The sequence below is a fragment of the Lactuca virosa genome, chromosome 3 (assembly GCF_052849685.1).
Source record: "Lactuca virosa cultivar CGN04683 chromosome 3, Lactuca_virosa_CGN04683_v6, whole genome shotgun sequence".
Lineage (NCBI taxonomy): Eukaryota > Viridiplantae > Streptophyta > Magnoliopsida > Asterales > Asteraceae > Lactuca > Lactuca virosa.
The window spans coordinates 56074525-56101480 of record NC_136428.1 but is presented as its reverse complement, the minus strand read 5'-3'; the positions used below and the strand labels follow the sequence as shown (position 1 = coordinate 56101480).

Sequence of the window (26956 nt, the reverse complement as noted above, 5' to 3'; positions counted from 1 at the left end):
CACCAATCAGTTTTAGAGAAGTCTTTTACCAAGACCAACTTATTCACAACATTAATTTGATTGGTACCACTCAAAGTTGATTCAGCAAATGTGTTAATGAAAAGGGTCAGGAAATTCAGCCTAAACATAAGACTCTCTTGCTTTGTGTTTTTGATCCTTTTCAGGTATTCTTCACCATTGAACCCTTTTTTATCATATTGCCCTTTCCATTCTTGCAGAACTTCATTATCTTTATCACAACTACTCATGCTCAGAAAGTCTTCCCCCACATTTGGTAAACCCAATATGTCATGCACTGTGTCTTTCGTAATTGTTATGACCATATTTTCCAGAACTAGACGGCTACTATCTGGATCATAGTGATCTAACAGATAGTAGTTAAGTAAACCCGGAATAGTGTCTATGTCAATATGAAGAAGTGAACCAAATCCCATTGACACAATCCCATTTTTCTGTGCGGGTGACATTACTTTCACAGCTGAACTTATCCTTCCAGGAGTCATCCTAGTTGCAAGTCTTCTATAACCTTCTGGATGGTCCTTGCTTATTTTTCTGACCTTCCTCTCCATTGTTTTGATTTTATCATTTTCATGTTCTACTTTTCCTTTTCTCTTTGGACTTTTCTTTGAATGTGCATCTTGCACTACCTTTTTCCTTTTTACAACATTTTCCTTATCTTCCATATCCACACCAATTTTAGCCTTTTCATTGTCTTTCTTTGCCCCAATAATACTCTCCATAAAAATCTCATTTAAACTTCTTGGTTTTTTCCTTTCACCACTTGCCTCCGACGATTTCTTATTGTCCTTAACAGGTGTATTTCTAGCAGAACCTTTCCTTTTCAGCCTTCCTACACTTGTGCTGTCAATTTGTATTGTGTCTTTTTTATCTTTGTTAACATCTGTTGTATCATACAAACACAATTACTAATCGTCTAATACAACTTCAATAGAATAATAAACTCTATATTAGCCATATCAGAATCATATAGTTGAACTCATTAATTACAAGCACTTATGATCTAACCTGACTTCCCAGATTCTACATTGTTCTTTCCATGTTCTGATCTTGAAGTTGTTTTCCTTTGTTTCTTTGTTTTGCTTGATCCAACAATATTCATATCATTTGGCCCACTTCCGACACCTTCTGCTTCATTAATTAACAAGAAATACATATTGGCTATCAACATTTTCTAACATTTTTGTTATTTTCCTTCATCAACCAAAAAAAATAAATCTACCTGTAGGTTGAGTACTAATATTCTCTTTAACGGGTGTTGATCTGGTACGGTAGTTCCTTCTCACATTTGTTTGGCTTGTAGTATCAACATTAATTGGGACTGGCTCAGCTTCTGCAACAACTAATGAAATGAATGATTAAAGTCGATTAATAATAGTTTTCAATGTAACCAGCCATACTTCATTACCTATAAAAACTAAAAGTATTATATAAGTTTTCATTCTGTAAGAACGAGACACACAAATCCAAAACCTGTTTCTACCAGAATTAAAACCAAATAGTAAATACAAATAAATTAAATCATCAAACATCACAGTAATAAAAACATATACATTTACTTAATAGCAATCTCTAAATTAACCGGTCACAATCCAATTCAGTAAGCATGTAAACACATACCTTTACAATGATTCTATTAGAATTTTAATTCTTGGGATCAAATTCTACCAGAATGTTAATAAGTATAATGTACACACATACACTTCTGTTACAATGATTCTATCGGAATTTTACTTCTTTTCATTCTGTAAGAATGCAACACACATAAGTATAATGTTTATATTACAATTAAAGCCAAAGCTTTGCTACAAAAAAACTAAATCATCAAAAATCACAGTAACAAACACATATACAAATACTCAATATTAATCCCCATTAGAACATTAATTTTTAAAGATTGTATGAGAATTAGATTTATTTAACCACTACATCCTCTTCTCATGTTCCATATTCTTTACGAATTTAACACATTTAATTAAACAACTAAACTGCAGCATCAAAATAATAGGAATAAAACTACAAATTATAAAAACAAAAAAACCAAATAAAATAAAACAATACAACATTATATTACAAAATTCTATCATAACATAAAGACCTTGAAAGATTTATGCATTTTTTTAAAAAAAATATCTCAAAATACTAAAAAAAATTTCAATAACAAACAAAACCTTCACACCCTGAATTACCACAACAGCAACTACATTGACTTTTTTTTACATATTTAGTATTCTGGAAGAATGCATTTCACATAAAATCAACAAACAACCTTTTAGTTCTTACAGAATATCCTCATGACTGACTTATATCACAAATACAACAACATATTTCTAAGAAAAAAATGGACAGAAACAACATCGTTTTTGGCGGTTACAAGACACAACAAAATACACAATCACAGACCATGTTCTTGAAGAATGACATTACCATATCTGTAAAGTAAAATTTTTTAATTAGTTTGTAAATCCGCAATTTCAGAAAACCCTAATGAAAAAAATACTCCATTTTTACAGACTTTTGTTTTGTGTTACTTAAACGAACTTAACAACCACATGCATCTACTTCATTGTTCAAAACCTGTTTCTATCAGAATTAAAACCAAATAGTAAATACAAATAAATTAAATCATCAAACATCACAGTAATAAAAACATATACATTTACTTAATAGCAATCTCCAAATTAACCAGTCACAATCCAATTCAGTAAGCATGTAAACACATACCCTTACAATGATTCTATTAGAATTTTAATTCTTGGGATCAAATTCTATCACAAATACAACAAATACAACAACATATTTCTAAGAAAAAAAATGGACAGAAACAACATCGTTTTTGGCTGTTACAAGACACAACAAAATACACAATCACAGACCCTGTTCTTGAAGAATGACATTACCATATCTGTAAAGTAAATTTTTTTAATTAGTTTGTAAATCCCCAATTTCAGAAAACCCTAATGAAAAAAATACTCCATTTTTACAAACTTTTGTTCTGTGTTACTTAAACGAACTTAACAACCACATGCATCTACTTCATTGTTCAAAAATTCCAAAAGAATGTTCTGTAATCAAACGATTACCTTAAAAAAAACCAAAAAAAAAATTACCTCTAGGCGGAGTAACGAAATCATCATTGTCTTCATCTAGATTCAAAACCGTTGCTTGTGTGTTCTTAAATTTCGATTTGAAAGAACTCGTCCTTGTATTCCTCATTGTACTGCAATTTCTTTTTTTCGAACGATCACAGTGCAATTTCTTTGAACAATCTTCAAGAATATAACACTTTATAATAAGAAAACAACAGAATCTACCGCTATTTTTGGTTGATTATAGAAGATATACATTGATTTCGTGTTCCGGGTAGTGGAATCCGGATTTATGCGAAGTTGTAGGGATTATGCGGGAAGTTATGAAAATAGAGCAGTTTCCTATTTTAATGGAGAGGACAAATGTACACATATACCCTTCCTGATCCCTTTTCTTTAAATGTGAAGACTTTTTCATTTATTGGATATCAATTTAATGATAATCATTTTCATTTAAAAATTAAATATTTCATTGGCCCACAATTAGTAATACAATAACACAAAAAATAGTGTTAACAAAATAACCTAAGCCTATATATATATATATATATATATATATATATATATATATATATATATATATATATATATATATATATATATATATATATATATATATATCCTAAACACATTTGTGTTTCCTCTATGCTTCATATTCGCTATGTTTCAATGATAATACAATCCTTTTTCCATATTCTTTTATGATTTTATCTTCTAACTAAATTTAAAGCCGTTAATGAACAATTGAAATCGATTAAACCGTTTAAAGAATTGTTTCTTAAACTCATGGAAGAAATTGAGTGTGAATTTCACAAAGATGGAGGAATTCCTCCCGACAGATTGTTTAAATGGGTTGAGAAATAACTTAAATTTAAAAAGCTATAGAAGAAATCAGGTATATTTACTAATAGCATGTTGGATGAAACATTCAAACAAACCAGATCGGAGGAATCACCTATTTTGCTGATGGTGATGAACATGTTATCATGAAGAATTATTTCCCGCTGTCTTGGTAACCTTGTAATATCTCGATTTTCAAGTATTTATCTTTTAACCCCCTTAGTATGAAAATTGTCTGCATTTTGGCCATTAGTGGCATTTTGGTGATTTTGGCTAAAGACTTAGTACGTTGGGCGTACTTGGACAGAGCTTAGTATGTTGGGCGTACTCCATGTATGCAGGGCGTACATGGTGGATCCTCAAACCCTAATTTTTAGGGTTTGGTACATATATATACAACATTAACTCCTCATTTCTCATTCACCCTTCAGCCTCCACTTGCCATTTCGCCCATCTAGAACCCTAATCCTCCTTGAGAGTGTTCTTGAAATTTTGTGGGTATTTTTGGTGACTAAGAAGGAAGGAGAAGAACAGAGGACCACCTTGGAATAGTGAGGCACTTTAGATCCAGAATCTCATCACCAATTGGTATCATTTTAAGGTAAAAATCACTGAACTTGATGATAATTTGTTTAAGATCTTGTTAGCTTTGAAGTTGTAAACATTTTGGTCCCATTAGCTTGGCTTTATGAGTATGGGTTACTCTAAGTCATTTGATCCGTTCTTTTAGACATTTTGGAGTGTTGTGATGCATAAAAATATGATCTTGAGTGTTGTGTGTAACCCATGCATGTGATAAATGGTCTTATTGGGTTAAGAACTTAGGGTTTTGGACATTAATCACTTTATAGCCATGCAAAGTCATAAAGTTGGAAACTTTATGACTTAGGACATCATTTTGGGCTTGGATCAGAGTTTTGGACGCAAGGGCTTAATGGAATAAGCTATTTGTAACACTCGGTTTCGAATCGTTTCATTATTCGGGGTCGTAGCCCAATTATCGTAAAGCTTAGGTCCTTGGGGAAGCAGGGTGTTGGCCCTTTTTGGATGGGGGAGTTATAGATTAAGTGACCCGAGTGTCCGTTTATGTTTCGGAGCCCAAGGGTATAATCGTAATTTGATAACTCGGTCCTTTATGAATTTTGGGTTTTGTTCGGGAAGTTCTTAGGAAAAGGTGAGTTGATAGAAGTGTAGGGATTCTCGTCACCTTTCCGTGGATATAAAGTTCGTTGGAAACGGACTTAAGACGAAGGAGTTATGGCCAATTGAAGATCATGGGTTTTGGAGCATGGTCGAGTACACGGGGAGTACTCACTATGTACGTTGGCCGTAATGGGTTAAGGCATTGCGCATGGTTCATGAGTACGCCGGGCGTACTAAGGGGTACACGAGGCGTACTCCCTTCAGTAAAAAAACCCTATTTTTTCAAGTGTACCCTTTATAAGCCACTTGTTTGCCTCTTTTGATCATTTCCTAGTCTGCCTCCATACCCTAAAAACCCTAATTCATTCCTTAGCCTATGTTTGGTGATTTTAAGCTCTTGTGAAGCTTTTGTGTAAGATTTTGTACATCTAGAGGAGGAACGTGAAACTTGAAGACTTGTTTTTTGGAGGAGGGCTTTGAGATCCAGCATTATCATCCTCTTTTGGTGGCTTGGAAGGTATAAAGTTCAAACCTTTCCATTTCATTTCATAGATATACTTCATGGCCTATTTTTGGTCATTTTGGTCCTTTTGGTTGGTGATTGGGAGCTAGAATCGTTTTTGGAGCTCAATCTGATCGATTTGGGTATATTATGGGTTCTTTGGGCATAAAGGTGAAAAATTTATGGTGGTTTTGGTCCCATGCATGTATTAAGTCAATTACTAAGCTCCTTTGAGCTCTAGAGTCCCATATAGCCATGCATGCACATGAAGTTGGCAACTTTATGTGATTAACCACCTTGTGGAAGTCAAATATGAGTTTGTATCAAAGTCTTAATGGATTAAGTGATGAATTGGAAAGTTGGTCATGATTGGTGAGTACGCTGGGGGTACAAGTTTGTATGCTGCGCGTACAAGCCTTTCATGTAGTACACTGAGCGTACAAGCTGGGTACGCTCCGCGTACTTAGCAGACTTGGGTTTCTTTGTTTTGGCCTGGGTTGTTGGATTTCAAAAGTGTTATATTGCCAAAATGGTCCTGCCCTCTGTTGTTTCATGTCTGGCCCCTGTCTGTAAATAGTGGTTGAAAAGTATTGTTTAACACTTATAAAAGCAATATCTCTCATAAATAGTCGCGATAAATATTAGACTAAAATCTAATGGTAATAATACTAGATCTCGTCGAAAGAAATAATATTGTTAGAAGCGAAGCGTTGTCCGAGTTCAGAATCACCACTTTAACAAGTGAGTGCATACTTAATTTCATCTTACACATAGATATGAAGTATTTAATATAAATTACGTGCTATATGTACATAATATATGTGTTCTTGATATCTATGCTGGATGAACGATTTATACATGTTTTAAATGATTTACACTATATATGTATTTTATATCTACGAAAATGTTGGGTAAAACATGGGTAGATGAAATAGTTGATGTGTGGAGAAATAAAGTGATGAGAGGCCTTGATGTTTACGATGATCCAGTCATCTAGCGAAGCATAGATGATGACCACATACTATTCTAGATAGTCGAGTGGAACGTTGATACGTGTTGATTGTACTCGTTTTAATCCTACTAATTTAGACATAGAAACAAACACACGGAAGGCAGTGTACCTATCGATTAGCAGTTTAGTTCAGGCAAGTAGGGTATTGAACACAGGGAACGGTAAACAATTAAAATTAATACTAATATCATCTAAATAAAACAATATTTAAAAGAGGTTTTCTCTAGTTTTGCAAGACTAGAAACTTAATCAATTACTAAACAATTAAACATAGGACAATTAACAACTAAAAGAGAAACAAAAGACAATTAGATTAAATAAGATAAAAGAGACTTTCGTTTAGATTTGATTCACTTATTCCAATGGTTGATTTCGTGGCAAGTGCAATGGATTAATATATCAATGGTTACCGATTTCTAATATTATTAGGTTCTTGTTCACTATTACTAATCGTTTAACAAACAAGTTAATTCAAACAGTGGCCAGTTGATTAAACTAGCAGGTTTCTTAGTGTTCAGTTCGAATCAAATAAGAATTGTAATATTAGTTAACAATTGGTTGATTCAATTAACTCATATGCGGTTGGTCATCACACATGCTCACACATTAACTTACTTATTTTCTAGTTAACCGTAGGTTATGTTCACAACACCAGGCATACAATCTTGTTTTCACAAAACTATAAGATTCAAGCAATCAAGAAGATGTTCATGCAACTCAATATACTTACTTATTAACAGAAAATAATTATCATTAACATATAAGGATCTTTTAACAAGCTTAACAAGATAAATAACCAAATCAATATAATCCAAATCCATTAATCAAACCATATTCATAACATCATCTAGTTTAAACAGAAGTATGGAGTTTAGCCCATAACTTCAGCAAATAACATCATGAAAACGAAATTCATCAATGTAGACATAATGTAAACAAGATAATTAAGTAATGTACTAATGATTTTGCCTTTAGATCTCTTCAATTCCAAGCGAAAGTTAGGGTTTCGAATGAAAACGATCTATATACAGATTCTGAGAACCTCTCTGGCCTCCAAAAGTCGCTAAAAGGCTCCAGCGAAAGTTAGGGTTTCGAATGAAAACGATCTATATATAGATTCTGAAAAACAGAGCAACTCGTCGAGTTTTATGAACCAACTCGCCGAGTTTTTTACTTAATTCGCGTGTACGGCAAGGCACTATTTTGTCGAGAATCTTCTAAGCTACTCGTCGATTTGATGGACAAACTCGCCGAGTTCTTCATTTTTGCCTTCTTTCTTCAAAATCTAATTTCTAAGCTTCCAATTGCTAAATCTTCTTCCTTTTCCATCCGATCATGTCTTTGTTGCTGAAAATGAAAATTTAAACTAATTAAGCACCTTTTGTTCATTATTTAATATAAAATCAACATAAAGTATTAAGATAATGCATGAATTTTATGATTAAATATGCCCATATAAAAATACCCCACACTTACTTTTGCTTGCCCCCAAGCAAAACTGAATTTTAGCACACCAATATCACATAAGACAATCCCAATCAAACCCAGCCATTATGCCAAGACCGCAACACATGCATTTGTGTCTAAATTTTTCATAAGGACCCCCCTAATCCTAAATACTAACAATCATCATAAACACTCACCCACTTCTTTTGAACAATGCTCATTTTATGCATCCCTCCAAATCCATCCGCAGAAAACTTTCTTAACCTCAAGGAATATTTGGTTAAACCCCCAAGCATACACATGGAAAAATAAAATAGATAAGAAAATTACAATAAAAATAAAATACTTGATAACTTTATGACTTTTTGCCTTGAATATTTGATACTTTGTAGCTCTTCCTCATGTCTTCATACTTGTAGATTCTTTCAAACATTTCGACACTCTTTTTGTTTTCAACCGCACTTTTTTCACTCCAATCTAAAAACCTAGAAAAGCATATGCTTACGCAAGGGGATTTAACTTCATCCTTTATTGATTAAAGTCATTAGTCTCATGTGCAATGACTACTTAAGATTTCCTGGATACATTTCAAGTACACAATGCTAAACATGTTGTGTCCCTCAAACTAAGCAAGGTTGTGTTTTTGTCCCATGATTTCACTAGAATAAAGGGGGCCACAAATGCACTATAACATATATTGACTCAACTAAACATTTAGGTCCTCAAGGAATCATCAAACACAATACTAGCATGGAATCCTAATTGCTTTTACCATGATTTTCTAATTTAACCCTAGCAATTTTTATGCATTTTTAAAAAAAAAAATTAAACCTAGGATTCTAATTTGACTAATGTAACCAAGCCCCTACCCCACACTTAATTCATGCAATGTCCCCATTGCATGTTATGCATGATAAAGAACATAAAAGTACAGAGAGAATTAGAACAGACTCCCCTGGGATAGAAGTTGCAAGGTTGGTATTCTTCTTTTTAAGCTCCAACTACAACTGATTTTGGCATGGGAACAACTCATCCACGCCTTGGGTGTCAAACGTCTCGTGTGGTTGACAGCTCTATCTATACTGGAAAAAGCTTCTTGGAAAACTTCAAAAATGGACTTCAAAAATATAGCCAATGCCTGCCTTGAATGGAATCAAATTGAAATCTAGAAAGAAATATGACTGAGCAACTCGCCGAGTTATAAGTGAAGACTCGTCGAGTTGAATCTTGACTCGGGCAAAAAACGCGAAATTCCTCTGGAAATCGTTGAGTATCAGATGTGCACTCGACGAGTTTAAGGTGCTGAACATGAATTTTATTCTTTCTGCTTCAGTTCGGATTTTGTGGTCAAAGAGGGTATTAAGGTAATACACCTCCTTATATTTTTCAGTGATGAGACTCCCTTTTAACCATTATAAACACCAGACTCAAAGTATCACTCAAATCTTCAATTCTTCTCATTAACGAATCGACTCCTCACTTTAATTCCCTCACGCTTTAATTATTAGATCATCTCTCACCCTAAATTCTGCAAAATCAAAAACACAAAACTACATAATAACAAAGGCAAAACCAACAATAAAATTTAAGTTCCTACTTAATCCTAATTACTACAAGTTTTAAAAACCAACAAACCAAACAAATAAAAACACACAAAAGAAAAAAAAAATTGTCTCAACCACTTAAAAATAAATCAAATAAAAAGGATAATCACTCATCATCTTCGTCTCCTACTCCGACTCCGCTTCCTCTCGCTCCACCTTGTTTTGCTCTCCAACGGTCCTCCCAACTTTGAATATAAGGGTAGTCGGGAAAAGAATCGTTAAGTGGTATGTGCATGTGACTCATCATATACTCCAAGGTCATGTTGGTGTTATTTACACCACGGGCTAAATCGTCTTGAAATTCTCTCATTGCTAAATTGTATGGGTCCATGGGTAATTCATCTTCAACCGGAATCACCGGTGTGTCTTCGTGCACGGGTGCGGGTCGAGCCCGAACTCTTCTTCCCGGTTCCTCAGGTTCCATCACCTCGTCATCATCGGGAATAGAAAAGTTTCCTCCACCATTGTCCTCCACAATCCTTGCCCTTTTGTAGAATAGTACTAAACGGGCATATTTGTATCATTGTCAAAACGTTTCCGGCCCCTCTTTCAAATATCCCATACGACCTCGCCAACTTGGTCACTAGCATGACCCCACAAATGCTTGATGTTTTCTTATCCTTAACTCCCCCTTCCGCTAAATACTTTGCCAAACAATATGCAATATTGCAAAAAGTGTTTGGCATGAGGATGCTCCATAAGTAAAATATATCAAGGCTTGGCACTGTATCATCATCCTTCCCCATATTAATGGTGCTTGAGATGAACCTATGAATGAGTCGGTGGATCGGTGACCGTATACTACCCTCCTGCACCACCGATGGAATATAAACCCCATTTGCAATCGTTGTCCACCAATTGGCTCTGTTTACCCCGTCTGGAAATACCATATGACATTGCTCTAGAAATACACCAAACGTCTCAGTCATAACTTCCGACTGATCATACAATCCCATTCTCCAAGCCAACTAAGCAATAATACATTCCCGATACTCTCCCCTAAGACAAAAATTCAAAGTATGTGTGTCAAGTAATCGTCACCCCCCCCCCCCCCCCCGAAAGTGGACCGTTGCATAGAACTCCAAGCACAATTCCCTATAGATTGGTTCTTGCAATTGAAATAATCTCCTCCATGCGGAACATGTTATTCTAATCCCATAATTTACAAAAACTTTCATTAGATACAGATTCATCGCATCCACCAACGCAACTTCTTCCAACCATGACCAATTCACGTCATTTGCCAAATAGAACTTTGTTTATTCAATGTATCTAACTTTTTGTTCCATTCAACCTAAGTTCTTTTTGATACCACTTAAGGAAAGTTATACCAAGGGAAATCCTATTGGTCTCTTGGAATTTGTTGCCCTCTGTTACCCCTCCTCATTTTTCTGCAAAACAAACAACATAGGAGACCAAACAAACAACAAAAGACGTCAAAAATAAATTTTGAATTGAAACTGGGCTTTCTGGAAAAACAACTCGGCGAGTTCTGTGAACACTTCGAAAATTTAGATCTGATTCAAGCCAATTCGACCATATAAACTTGAAATCATTCCAGGGGTTTGTTTAGGATACCATATCATGTATTAAATCACAAGAAAAACTAGTTTAAACAACCTGATTTGCTCAAGTTCAACTCGTCGAGTAGAGATGGTTGTTTAGGATACCATATCATGTATTAAATCATTTTTTATTTTCGGTAATAAAACTCAACTCGTCGAGTAGAGATGGTTGTTGAATAGAAGTCGCGAATTAACGCTTCAACTCGTCGAGTGCACAGCTCATACTCGGCGAGTTGAAGGCTCTGAACAAAAATTTTAACTTTTTCACAAAAAAAATTCTCCACACCCCACACTCAAACCTTGCTTGTCCTCAAGCGACATTTTAAAAATATTAGAAGACTAAGAGTGAAAATCCTAACAAAATACTAAAAAAAATAAAGGAAATAAAAGACGAAAAAGGAAAAGAAAGAAAAAGGGAAAAGAAAGAAAACTCAAACGACGGGTTGCCTCCCGCAAGCGCTTCTTTTTGGAGTGTTTAAGTGGAATCCTTTCCGCTCTACGTTGTAGCGGCTTTCTCCAAATCCATGCCCTCTTCAATCTTCTCTTCGCTCAACATTCCTTCTTCATAATGTTTAATCCTATCCCCATTGACCTTGAAACTTGATCTATCCTTATTCCATAGCTCAATCACCCCATAAGGATATACATGCTTAATCTTGAAAGGCCTGGACCATCGAGTGCCCAATTTTCCCGGAAAAAGCTTTAACCGAGAATTATATAAGAGAACTTTCTGGCCAGCTTCAAATTCCTTATTCCCTTTCAGTCTTGCATCATGCTATCTTTTCGTCTTATCTTTATAAATCAATGAGTTAGTGTATGACTCGTTCCTCAATTCCTCTAAGGCATTCATTTTCAAGAGTCGATGGGCACACAACTCACTTGGTTCGAAATTGCATGTTTTTAAGGCCCAATAAGTTTTATGCTCGAGTTCCACCGGTAGATGACAGTTTTTTCCATAAACTAACCTATAGGGTGTGGTTCCAATGAGTGTCTTGAATGCAGTCTGAAATGCCCAAAGCGCGCCATCAATTTTATCCGCCCAATCTTTCCTATTACTACCCACCGATCTTTCTAGGATTTTCTTAAGTGCTCTATTTGTGATCTCGGTTTGCCCATTCGTCTGTGGATGGTATGGCGTCGAAAACCTATGGTGTACGCCATATTTTTGTAACACCTTTGCTAGTTGATCATTAGCAAAATGGGTTCCCCCATCGCTTATTAGTGCTTTTGGCACTCCAAATCTAGAAAATAGTTTTTTTTAGGAATTTCACAACTACCCGTGCATCATTAGTGGATAACGCTTGCGCTTCTGCCCGCTTGGATACATAGTCTACCACCACAAGGATGTATTTATGCCCTCTAGATGATGAGAATGGTGCCATGAAATCTTCACCCCCACGTCAAACACTTCACACACTTGGGTGTTTCTTTGTGGCATTTCATTTCTTACAGAAATATTCCCTGACCTTTGACAGGAGTCGAACATTCGCACGTAAGTGGCAACATCATTGAAGATTGTTGGCCAATAAAACCCTGCATCAAACACCTTCTTGGACGTGTATTGAACCCCATGATGTCCTCATGCCGGCCCATTGTAGCAATACTCTAGAATGTCACGAATCTCCTTTCCAAATACGCATCTTCTAATGATCCCATCTGCAAAACTTCTAAAAAGATAGGGCTCATCCCAAAAATAATATTTGATTTCTGAAAAGAGCTTTTTCTTCTGCTGGTGAGTGAGCCATTTTGGAAGAAAGTTGCATGCCAAGAAGTTTGCAATGTCAGCATACCAAGGTTCTTCCCCCATTATCATCATCAAGTAATCTTCGGGAAAGCTATCCCCAATACCCTTGTTGTCCATCTCATCCCTATCTGGATTTTCCAGTCTAGATAAACGGTCGGCTGCTACGTTCTCCATCCCTTTCTTGTCCTTGATCTCGATATCAAATTCTTGAAGTAAAAGCACCCATCGGATCAATCTAGGCTTCGCATCCTGAGTAGGAAACAAATACTTGATAGCAGAATGGTTAGTAAAAATAGTCGTTTTGGACAAAATAAGGTAGGGGCGAAATTTGTCAAAGGCATAAACCACGACCAATAATTCTTTTTCAGTAATGGTGTATTTTTCTTGGGTCGGGTTTAAGGTCTTGCTTGCGTAATAGATGGGTTGAAAGTGCTTATCAACCCTTTGACCAAGCACAACTCCTAAGGCATAGTCACTTGCATCGCACATTATCTCAAAGGGCAAGTTCCAATTCGGGGCGATAATGATCGGGGCATTAGTCAATTTTTCTTTCAAAATCTCAAAAGCTTCTAAGCATTCTTTAGAAAAATTAAAAGGGGCATCTTTTAAAAGTAGTTGAGTTAAAGGTCTAGTGATTTTAGAAATATCTTTAATAAAATGGCGGTAAAAACCCGCGCGGCCAAAAAAACTCCTAACGCCCTTCACATTGGTTGGTGGGGGTAATTTAGCAATAGTGTCAATCTTTGCTCGATCCACCTCAATCCCCGATTTGGACACTTTATGGCCTAAAACGATGCCTTTTTCACCATGAAATGACATATTTACCAATTTAAGACTAAATTGGTCTTTTTACACCTAGCAAGCATCAAATCAAGGTTAGTAAGAAAATCATTAAAAGAAGAGCCAAATGCAGAAAAACCGCCCATAAATACTTCCATGAACTTTTCCACCATGTCATGGAATAGCGCCGTCATGCATCGCTGAAAATTCATTGGCGCATTCCATAACGCAAAAGGCATGCGTCGATATGAAAATGTTCCACTTGGACAAGTGAAAGTCATATTCTCTTGATCGTTTGGGTCAATAGGAATCTGGAAATAACCTGAAAATCCATATAAGAAACAATAATAGCAATGTCCAGATAATTGCTCAAGCATTTTATCAATAAAAGGAAAAGGGAAGTGGTCTTTGCAAGTGGCATCGTTTAGCTTATGATAATCGATTCACACCCGCCAACCGGTTACTGTTCGTGTAGGTATGAGCTCCTTCTTCTCGTTCGTCACGACTGTCATCCCTCCTTTCTTTGGCACTACTTGAATTGGACTAACCCATGGGCTATCAGAAATCGAGTATATGATCCCGACATCTAAGAGCTTGACGGCTTCTTTATTGACCACCTCTTGCATGTTCGGGTTCAATCGCCTTTGATGTTACACTATCGGCTTTGCGCCTTCTTCAAGGTTAATCTCGTGTGAGCAATAAGAAGGCCTGATTCCTTTTATGTTTGTAATCTTCCACGCGATGGCATTCTTCCTTTTTTTTCAAAACCTTAACGAGGTCTTCTTTTTCAGTTGGTGTAAGGTCAGAAGCTATAATCACTGGTTTTTGATCATTCTCTTCCAGGAAAGCATATTCTAAGTGTTCCGGCAAGGTTTTCAACTCTAATTTCGTGTTTTGAACACTGAACATGTTGAGTGCATTAATGACACTCGTCAAGTTGTGGTCAGTTTTCCCGTCAGATCATGTATTTTCGTCACAACTCGCTGAGTTGAGTTTTTAGCATTTCTAGTTAATTCGTCGTATTCACTTTCTTCGAGTAACCTTTCTATCTCCTTTAGGTCTCTTTCAGTATCAAAGTCATCTTCTGAGACAAGGGTGAATTTACCCAACTTGTCTTCTTTCCATTCCTCCAATAGTTCTTCCAAAATGTCCACAGAGAAGGTCGTGTCGTCACTGAACCTAGAGTTCTTCACGGCTTGATCAACTCCAAATGTAACTGAATCATCTCCTACCCGAAGGGTAAGTGTAGATTCTCTTATGTCTACTATGGCGCAAGCAGTGTTTAGAAAGGGTATTCCAAGAATGATCGACACTTTATGGTCTTCTTCCATATCTAGCACTATGAAATCCGCAGGAAACATGAACTTATCGACTTTCACCAATAGATCCTTGCATATTCCCCTTGGAAACATTACCGTTGTGTTTGCTAGATGAATTGCCATTCGAATCGGTATCGGCTCCGAAAGGTTCAACTTTTAAAGAATGAGTATGGCATGAGGTTCACACTTCCCCTCGAATTGGCCAAGCATAACTTGTAGCTAAACCCATCTTCTTTGGCAATTTATTCAACAATGCGGTTGAACAATTCTCATTAAGGACCACCTTAGATGCCTCCTCCATCTTCTTCCTATTTGTGAGAATGTCTTTTAAGAATTTGGCATACTTGGGCATTTGTGCAACCGCCTCGATGAAAGGAATGTTAATTTGAAGGGTTTTGATGTGCTCCAGGAACTTTTGATAGTCTTCATTCTGCTTATCTTGTCTAGCTCGGCTTGGGAATGGCAATGGTGGTTGATACGGCTTAATCGGAGGGTTACTTTTCACATCAAACGAAAAACTTGTCGAGTTCTTCTCAACTCGCCGAGTTGAGTCGTCTGTTTGCGATTACAGGTTTTCTTTCTCTAATTCCTGCACTAGTTTCGGATCTTCATTTGGGATCGGGGTCAGAGGAGTGACTATTTTACCGCTCCTAGTTGTTATAATATTTATGTGTGCTCCTCTCGGGTTTTTCTCGGTGTCACTAGGAAGTCCGCCCGGTGTTCTTTCGTTGAATTGCTTGGCAAGTTGCCTAAGTTTCTTTTCAATATTAAGGATCGAAGCTTGCTGATTCCGCAATAGAGCCTATTGATCTTTCATCATGACTTGGTGCTCTTTCATCATAAGTCGTTGATCTCTTATTGCAGCATCGGATTCATCATGTTTTTTTTCAGATGCACTTGCAAAACGTACAAACATGGTCTCAAAATCCGTCTTCTTTTCTTGCACCGGTTCTTCTTTTTAATAGAAACCCCTTGCCTTTTGCCTATACTTTTTCTCCTTCTCCTTCTTGTATTCTTCATATGGTAGCCATTCCTTTTTAGGTTTCCTCCAGTCTTCATCGTAGCTATCCCCGAATAACAAACTTTCACTTTCCAGTTCCCGTTCTCGTCAAGGTCACAATATTTAGTAAGGTGAGGTCCGCTATAGTTATCACATCCTACCCGGATGGCGTGGATGGATTGGTCCATCTTTGTCATCCTACGATCCATGCTCTCTAACTTAGCCATCGTTGTCGCCATGTCATCAGAAACCGAATTCACCACTCCTTTAGTTGAGTCGTTCCTTGGGTTATGATATTCTCTAGAATTCTTAGAGAATTCTTCAATCAATTCTTTTATCACTAATGGTGCTTTCTTCATGAGTGGTCCTTGGGATTCAAGGAGCTGCCTAGTTGTCACATTCACTCCATCATAGAAGATGGAAACTTCTTGTTGAATGTTTAGGTCATTTTGAGGGCATTTTCTTATCAAACCCTTGTATCTCTCCAATGCCATGTAGAGTGATTCTCCTCCCAGTTGTTCAAAGTTGGCAATCGCTTTTTTCAATTTCGCTACTTTGGATGGTGGGCAAAACTGATCTATGAATTCTTCGCGCATCTTTTTCCATGTCGTAATGGATCCTGGAGGTAGTGATTTCAGCCAATCTTTTGTGGCTCCCTTGAATGTAACCGGTAGCATCTGAAGTAGAATAGTCTCGCGAGGCACATTTGGAATGTTGAAGTAGTTGGCTATGTCGTTGACCTCGTCGATATGTTTGTACGCGTCTTCGTGATCCTTCTCGGAGAATGGGATATCCTTCAGTTGGGCGATTATGTGACCTTTCAGCTCGAAATTGGTTGTTTTAGGAATTTCAGGTTGCACAAGTCCTAGCCCGGTACCGTCACGTATGCGCTTCTTGTACGTCCCCATGGGTATGTCTGCGATGTTGGCCATCTCTCCTTCTACCTTCCCGTCTTGAAATTTCTCTTCGGTTCCAAACCCACTCGATTCTCGATTGCTTTATCCTTCTTTTTGCGAATAATCGATTGTGGATCTTCCACAGGTGGTATAACTGAAGAATTGGAACTCCTGGTCATAAACTTCCTGAAACAAAGCAAAAATTCACGCGTAAAACGAACAAAACGAAATAAAAATGGAACTGGAAACGCGACCAACTCGTCGAGTTCAGATATGCACTCGACGAGTTTAACGCAAAAATAGAAAAAAATATAAACGAAAATTAAAACAGAAAAACTTGTAACTTTATGTGAGATAAATCTCACACAAAGGATCGATAACACTAGTTTTTATCCTACTAACTTAGACACAGAAACAAACACACGGAAGGCAGTGTACCTATCGATTAACAGTTTAGTTCAGGCAAGTAGGGTATCAAACACAGGGAACGGTACGTAATTAAAATTAATACAAATATTATCTAAATAAAACAATATTTAAAAGGGGGTTTCTCTAGTTTTGCAAGACTAGAAACTTAAGCAATTACTAAACACTTAAACAAAGGACAATTAACAACTAAAAGAGAAACAAAAGACAACTAGATTCAATAAGATAAAAGAAACTTCTGTTTAGATTCAATTCACTTATTCCTATGGTTGATTTCGTGGCAAGTGCAATGGATTAATATATCAATGGTTACCGATTTCTAATATGATTAGGTTCATGTTCATTATTACTAATTGTTTAGCAAACAAGTTAATTCAAACAGTGGCCAGTTGATTAAACTAACATGTTTCTTAGTGTTCAGTTCGAATCAAGTAAGACTTGTAATATTAGTTAACTAAATTGGTTGATTCAATTAACTCATATGTGGTTGGTCATCACACATGCTCACACATCAACTTACTTATTTTTTTAGTTAACCCTAGGTTATGTTCACAACACTAGGCATACAATCTTGTTTTCACAAAACTATAAGATTCAAGCAATCAAGAAGATATTCATGCATCTCAATATACTTAGTTATTAATAGAAAATAATTATCATCAACAGATAAGGATCTTTTAACAAGCTTAACAAGATAAATAACCAAATCAATATAATCCAAAGCCACTAATCAAACCATATGCATAAGATCATCATGTCTAAACATAAGTATGGAGTTTACCCATAACTTCAGCAAATAACATCATAAAAACGAAATTCATCAATGTAGACATAATGTAAACAAGAGAATTAAGTAAATTACTAATGATTTTGCCTTTAGATCTCTTCAATTTTAAGCCTCTAGTTGAATTTCGAAAACCACAGCTTCTAAGAACCTCTCTGGCCTCCAAAAGTCGCTAAAAGCCTCCAGCAAAAGTTAGGGTTTCGAATGAAAACGATTTATATATAGATTCTGGAAAAACAGAGCAACTCGTCGAGTTTAATGACCCAACTTGCCGAGTTTTTTACTTAATTCGCGTATACGGAAAGACACTATTTTGTCGGGAATCTTCTAAGAAACTCGTCGAGTTGATGGACAAACTCGCCGAGTTCTTCTTCATTTTAGCCTTCTTTCTTCAAAATCCAATTTCCAAGCTTCCAATTGCTAAATCCGCTTCCTTTTCCATCTGAGCATGTCTTTGTTTTTGAAAATGAAATTTTAAACTAATTAAGCACCTTTTGTTCATTATTTAAGATAAAGTCAACATAAAGTATTAAGATAATGCTGAATTTTATGATTAAATATGCCCATATCAAACGCTGGCAGGCTCGCAACCTATAGGTATTTATTTGAACTACGTGTTCACTAGGTGTACTCCATCCCCCCTCATGGTTGCCTTATTTAACATAAATTGCTGATGAATCCCCTAAGAAGTGTTGTCACCCCGATGAAAATCCTTAGGCTAGGTCCCTTATAATAGATGCTTTAGGGACGCAAAGTGAGGATAACGGGAACGGGTAATCGGGTGGAATGATTTGATGAAATTAATAAACATATTAATTATGGGTTGAAAACCCTATGTCACCAGACTCCCAAGCCTGACCCACTCAATTTCTTGTATTACAGGTAGTGGCAAAAGAGCATAGCTGTGATGACCTAATGAGAGATTATGGATTATAGGCCAGTAGAAATAATTAAATGTTGTTAGGCCTATGTTGTTTCTATTTATGCTTTTGATATCTATTAACAATGAAATCCCGAGGTTTTTAATATAATGAAATACATTCCTTCGGAAATGCTTTGATAAAATCTTTATCGTATTTTTGGGAATAAATTCCGCAACATTTTTCTTTAAAAGGATACTTTGATTTTCAAATAAAGCATAAACAAATCGGTCTTTTTTGGCCGTGAAAATGGGGATGTCACAGTTGGTATCAGAGCATTAGTTTAAGCGAACTAGGAATTTGTAGGATTTCTAGACTTAAACTTTGAATGCTAAGCGATGATTGTGAGATGAGTGTCTACTATATTTTAGACACGAGCACTAGCTTATTTTAGGGAGGATGCCTAAAATGTTGATATGTCCTAAATGCTTTATGTTATAGCTATAAGATGCCTTATATGCTATTATTTGATCGGATCTATGGTTTATTGCCGACCGGATTTGGAAACTTTATGTGTTCAGGATTCTAAACGTTTAATTGCAGAAATTAGAAACAGCATGTAACATTTCGGAGTGACAAGGAAGACTTAAACGTCTATCGTAAATAAATATCTAAATCCGCCTACTTTGGTGTATAAATCGACATGGCGAGAACCCGAAGTGGATTCGGAAACGCAAATGGAAGAAGGAATCAGCAGCCTCAACCCCAAGTGATTGAGCATGCATTGGAAGTAGCAGCTGCACCTGAGCCAATCACGACGGCAGGAGTACAAGACATGATTCGGGATATGATGGCTGAACAGAGGGAAGAGATGAGGAAAATGTTGCATAATAATAGGGATGAACCTACGATACCTGTTGAACAGCCAGAACTAAATGACGGACAGTCAGAAGAAGGGAATTACAGTAGAACCGTTGGTCAAGCTGAACCGCTAGTGGTTAGAAGGAATAACCAAGATGAAGGAATCGAGAGGAACGGATGCAAGTATAAGGACTTCACGACTTGAAAGCCATCAACTTTCACTGGGAAGGAAGATCTCATCGAAGTAATGGACTGGATCTCTGAAATGGAGCTAGCATTCATAACATGTGGTTGCAAGGGCAAGCTACAAACCACATATGCAGTGCGTCAGTTCGGAGGTGGCGCTGTTCGCTGGTGGAACACTCTGGGGAAGACCATAAGCTCCAATGAGCCACTACAACTGACGTGGGCAGAGTTTTTGGTGCACTTTAAGCACAAGTTCTTCTCGGCCCCAAACCTTCTCGAGCTAGAGAACCAATTCCTAACGTTAAAGAAGGGCAGCATGTCCATTGATGAATACGCGAATGCCTTTACAGACAAGATGGAGTTCGCTTTGCGCATCGTACCTGACGAGCTGACGAAAATCTATAAGTATACAAAGGGACGTAAATGGGATTACGCTATGCCAGTACGCCAGGCACCTATTCTTGACGCAGCTATCTGGGCTGCCAACTCTGTTGAGGAGATGATCAAGGTAAGAGCTGCCAACAAGGTTGAAGTTGGCGAAAAGAGAATGTTTGAAGGATCTTTAAGGTCCAACAAGAGAAAATTCTCGAAGTCTGGTTCGAAGAAATTTGGAGGAGGAGGAGGTGAAGCGAAGTGGTGCGAGAAGTGTAAAAAGAAGCACTTCGGGAAATGTAGCGAGGAGGTGACTTGCTACAAGTGTGGAAAGACTGGGCATTACGCTAATGAATATACATCCAACAAAAGGGTGTGCTATAGATGTAACGAAGAACGACACATTTCGAAAGACTACCCGAAGAAGAAGGAGGCAACAAGGCCTAACGTTCCACCAAGGCCGAAGGCGAGAGCTTTCTAGATGACCATCGAAGCCTCAAAGGATGCAGCAGATGTCGCTTCTAGTACCTTTCTTGTAAATGGATTGTCTGTCAATATAGTGTTTGATTCCGGAGCAAATTACTCCTTTATATCACACAAATTTGGTGGAAGACTAGCATTGCTTGCAGATAAACTTGATAATGCTCTACTTGTAGAAGTTGCCAGTGGCAAATTCATACATGTTAGCGATTGCATTAAAAACATCGTCATCGACTTGAACGGAAATGAATTCCACGAGGAGCTGTTACCCATTGAGTTGAATGGTTTCAACATCGTACTGGGAATGGATTGGCTTAGGGCCAATGATGTCGAGATACTGTACAAGAAGAAGATAGTAAGAGTAAACCCACTGGAAAAGATTCATTTATGGTGTATGGGGACAAACACAGAGTAAATTCTGGAATCGTTTCCATGATGAAATCCAGAAAACGTTTGTCCAAAGGATGCACACCATACTTGGAATTCGTAATCGATGCAAAGAAAGAGAAGAAGGAGATACAAAGAATACCAGTGGTGTGTAACTATCCGAAAGTCTTTCCCGAAGATCTTCCTGGATTGCCCCCTGATTGACAAGTAGAATTTCGGATAGACTTGTTTCCAGGATCAACACCAATAGCGAAAGCACCATACCGATTAACACCGACGGAGATGAAAGAGCTTATGACGCAACTTCAGGAGTTGTTGGACACCAGTTTCATTAGACCTAGTTCATCACCCTAGGGAGCTCGGGTGTTATTCGTAAAGAAGAAGGATGGAAGCATGAGGACGTGGATAGACTATAGGGAGATGAACAAAGCAATGGTAAAGAACAAGTATCCATTTCCAAGGATTGATGGCCTTTTTGATCAGCTACAAGGTTCGAGGTATTTCTCAAAGATCGATCTCATGTCAGGATATCATCAGTTGAAGGTAAGAGAGCAAGATATTGAGAATACCGCATTCAGAACAAGATATGGACACTACGAGTTCTTGGTCATGTCATTTGGACTAACCAATGCTCCAGTAGCATTCATGGATTTGATGAACAGGGTTTGTAAACCCTTCCTCGATAAATTTGTGACAGTGTTCATAGATGACATTCTGATCTACTCAAAGATCCAGCAGGAGCATGGCAAGCACCTGCGAGAAGTTTTAGAAGTTTTGAAAAAGGAGAAGTTGTATGCAAAGTTCTCCAAATTTGATTTTTGGATTAGAGAAGTCAAATTCTTGGGTCATGTGGTTAACCAAGAGGGAATAATGGTTGATCCAACAAAGATTGAAGCTGTGATGAAATGGGAACGACCAAAAAGTCCCACTGAGATTTGAAGCTTTCTGGGATTAGCTGGATATTACCGAAGGTTTATCCAAGGATTTTCTTCGATAGCTACTCCATTGACAACGTTGACCCATAAAGGAGCTACATATACATGTAGTGAGAAACACGAATAAGCATTCGAGAAGCTAAAGAAGAAATTGTGTGAAGCACCGATTCGTTCTTTACCTGACGGAGTTGAAGACTTCGCAGTCTATTGCGATGCATCTGGAGTTGGGTTGGGTTGTGTTCTGACCTAGAGAGATAAGGTGATAGCATATGCATCTCAACAACTGAAAGAGCACGAAAATAACTACCCCACTTATGATCTGGAATTGGCAGCGGTAGTATGCACATTAAAGATATGGAGGCATTATCTTTACGGCACGAAGTGAAAACTTTTCACTGATCATAAGAGTCTCCAGTATCTCTGTAACATCCAAAAATTCAAGACAATTTAAAACTTTTTCAACCATTCAAAACCATTAAGTTATTTCAAAGTATTTTCAAAATAGTTTAGACATCAGAGTATCCCAGAAATCAAGATCATAACAATGTAAGGAGGTGCACGATCACGCCTTCGCCTTCCCGCGATCATTTGAGGTACCTGAAACAAAATCCAAAAACTATAAGCCCGAAGCTTAGTGAGTTCCCCCAAAATACCAACACAACAAGTAACACACATATAATAACAACATACTATGGGCCCAATCAATCATTAGGTTGGAATGCCCTAGGCCCTCAACCATCGGGTTGGAATGCCAACATACTACGGGTCTAATCATCCTCAGGATGGTATATCCTCGACCCACAACCATCGGGTTGGAATGCCCACATACTATGAGTCCAATCATCCTCGAGATGGAATACTCTTGGTCCATGACCATCAGGTTGGAATGCCCTGGTATGTTGGCTCTCGCACAAAGTAGATAGGCCTCAACCCACAATCAATCAGGTGCACATATATAAGATAATCACATAACAGTCTATAGACAGACAAACCGATCTACAGATCACTAAGCATAGCAACATCCTATCTACCAGGATACTGATCTATCTGATCATAACCACATATAACATCCTATCTAGCAGGATACCGATCTAACAGTAAAGCAGGATAACAATCCAAAGGGTCGGCCTTGGTGCCTTCGACCCTTGAGTATAGTGAGGAAAACTCACCTCACAATGTCGATCAGAACTGAAATGTCCAACTCCCGGAACACGGCTCCAAACACCAACACCTATAACCACCAATGGTCCACTTCCATAAATTCCCAAATTACCAAAATACCCTCAACAGTCCAACTGGTTAACCCTTAGTCAAAGTTAAAGTCAACGGCAAGGTTAACAGTCCATGTTGACCCAACTCGTCGAGTGTAACTTACTAACTAGTCGAGTTCATTCAGAACTCAAGAAGTCTTGAAAACCCTAGTCGACTCGCCGAGTTTCTAGACAACTCGTCGAGTCCATGCAGTGTCCAAAATGTTGGGAAAAACCTTAACCAACTCGTCGAGTCATCTCACTGACTCACCGAGTCCATGTAGAGCCAAATACATGCAATCTTCATCCGACTCGTCTAGTTGACCATGCAACTCATCGAGTTCCTTCAGTCCTTTTCTTATTCAGACGCTTTTAAGCAAAACCAAAACTCCAAGTTGTAGATCTAGCCTCCTAGGGCATGGTTACCACGTAAAGTTGCAAACTTTACGTGCATGCAAGACCTTAAATGCTAAAACCAAGCTAAAAAAGAAGTTTTAGGTAAGGAGGAGGCCATAACTTGCTAAAGATTAGAACTTTATAACTATAAGGGGCTAGAGGAGTCCAGGTTTGATGTTAAAACTTCAGATCATGCCCAAAACCAGAAATAACTCCACAACAAACAAGAATTAGCCCTAAACCTTTGCATGAAGAGATATAGCTAGAGAGAAATCAAGGTAATGACTTGTTACCTTCAAGATGATGCTAAGATGAAGTAGAAATCAGATCCATAAGCTTCTCCTTGCTCCAATCTCTTTAGACTTCAAGCTCTCTTCACAAAATCCACCTTCCAAGCTTCTTAACACACAAAAATGGAGAGTAGGCGCGGTTAGGGTTTTCTAAGCTCAAGGGGGACGGTAATGGAGGCAGAGGGAAGCTAATGACCCTTTAAATAGGGTGTAAAACCCTGGAAATTAGGGTTTAGTTTTCCAGCTCCTACTCGTCGAGTTGGGGTCCTCCAACTCGTCGAGTAGACCTCCTAAATCACGCGGCTTGATCCGTTTCTACACGACGAGTTGGGGCATCCAACTCGTCGAGTAGGTCTAAGAATGTGAATATAAGCTTTAAATTTTTATACCTGGGAGTCAGGGTGTTACAATCTCTTTAATCAGAAAGAATTGAATATGAGACAACGGCGCTGGCTAGAGTTACTCAAGGATTACGACTGTGAGATACTTTACCACCCAGGTAAAGCAAATATTGTAGCTGATTCTCTAAGTCGAAAGGTAAACCTTGAAAGAAAAAGGCCAAGAGCGTTAAGAATTGAAGTTGTCTCCACAATTGTGGAAATCATTAAGAAAGCTTAGGAAGAAGCTTTAGAGAAAAATGGCCGAAAGGAAGAACGTTTAGGAAAAACGTTGGAATTCGGTACGAACGGTGAAGGATTGAAGGTATTCCAAGATAGGATTTGGGTACCTTAGATGGGAAGAATAAGGGATCTTCTGATGGAAGAAGCTCACAAGACCATGTACTCGATTCATCCCGACAGCACTAAAATGTATAGGGATCTGAAACCCTCCCACTATTGGCCGACGATGAAACTCGATGTTGCAAAGTATGTGGCGGAGTGTGTAACATGTGCGAGAGTTAAGACACAACATTAGAAACCGTATGGTAGTTTAGAACATTTGCCTGTACCCATGGGTAAATGGGAAGACATCACCATGGATTTTGTGACTAAATTGCCCAGAATGAAGAGCGGTCACGACATGATTTGGGTAGTCGTGGATCGTTTCACTAAGAGTGCACACTTCATAGCAGCCAATGAGAGACGGTCTATGGATAAGCTTGCAAATGCTTATGCGAAGGAAGTAGTAAGACCTCACGGTGTACCATTAACGATTGTATCAGATCGTGATAGTCGTTTCACATCAAGATTTTGGAGGAGTTTACAGGAGGAAATGGGTATGAAGTTGTGTTTAAGTACAACCTACCATCCGCGGACTGATGGTCAAAGCGAAAGAACTATTCAAACACTGGAAGATATGCTAAGAGCATGTACCCTGGAATTCCAAGGTAACTGGGATGAGCGCTTACCCTTGGTAGAGCTTTCCTACAACAATAGTTACCATTCGAGCATCAAGATGGAACCTTGTCAAGCTTTGTATGGACACAAGTGTCGTACGCCGTATTGTTGGCTTGAGGCCGGAGAAAAGCAGTTTATGGGCCCCGAAATAGTCCATCAGACTGCTGAAAAGCTGAAAGTAATTATAGAAAGAATGTTAGCGGCTCAAGATCGTCGAAAGAGCTATGCTGACAAAAAGCGACGACGGATGACATTCGAAGTTGGAGATTTTGTTTTGCTCAAAGTCTCACCTTATAAGGGACTTATAAGACTTGGGAAGAGAGGAAAGTTGAGTCCAAGGTTTATTGGACCATTCAAAGTTCTTAAGAGGATTGGGAACCAAGCTTACAAGCTAGAACTACCAGAAGAACTAGATGGTATTCATAACACTTTCCATGTGTGTTATTTGAGGAAATTCATGGGAGAAGTTCATGATATAATTACACTTTCGGAGCTAAGGATGGATGAAAAGAAGAGGCTAATCGAAGAGCTCGAGTCAATTATTGACCATAAGACAAAGAAGTTGTGACGCAAGATGGTCGACTTTGTGCTTGTGCAATGGAAACATACGAATGGTCCGAACCTCACCTGGGAAACAAAGAGTGACATGATGAGTCGCTACCCACATCTGTTTGCTGATGCATGATACCGGGACGGAATTATCCTAAGGGGGACAGAATTGTAACGCCCGTGTTTCTGGCTAAGCATTAGTATGATGATATAATAGTTAGGGTCAACAATTGTAACCAATTTTGAAGTAATAAAGAGGAATTATTTTAATATTATGTGAATTATGTGATTTTATGTGCATTATACTTATTTATAAGATATAATAAATTAAGAATGAAAATAAGCATAAAAAATAAAATAATAGAAAGACCCAATATCTATGAATAAAGTTGTAGTGGTCGTGATAAGGATTCCGTATATATAAAGAACGCCGAAATCCGAGTTATAACGAACAAGTTATGATATGTCGAAGTTTCGCGACAAAACCGACACGACGCTGTGTGACGTAAAAAATGAGTTTATGATAAAATACTTTTTAGCCTTAGCGACCTAAATGAAATTCGTAGTATACGTTAAACCGAGAGCGTGCATAAAAAGAACGTCCAAATCTGACTTCGTATGAGGAAGTTATGATTTTTCTAAGATTTGGCATAACATTATGAAGCCCGGAATTCAAATTTTAGATCGATCGATTTTTAGCCGATACAACCTAAATGAGAATTGAAAATCTCATTAATAGGAGCTCAACGATATAAAGACAGACAAAAACGGACATCGGATGACAAAATTATGAATTTTTAACGAACTTTACCTGTCCAGGCCTCTTAAAATATAACTTCAAAAATAAAGTCAAAATTAGCCGACAGAGTCTAAACGAAAGTTTTA

The 26956-nt window shown here is 37.6% G+C and overlaps 1 non-coding gene across 1 annotated transcript; it reads left to right on the top strand.

Moving 5' to 3' along the window:
* The first annotated feature begins 16503 nt into the window (after positions 1-16503).
* Positions 16504-16610, top strand: LOC145168062 (small nucleolar RNA R71). The gene has a single exon (XR_013741655.1). It is a non-coding gene; the product is annotated as a small nucleolar RNA R71 (small nucleolar RNA).
* Positions 16611-26956: the final 10346 nt, after the last annotated feature.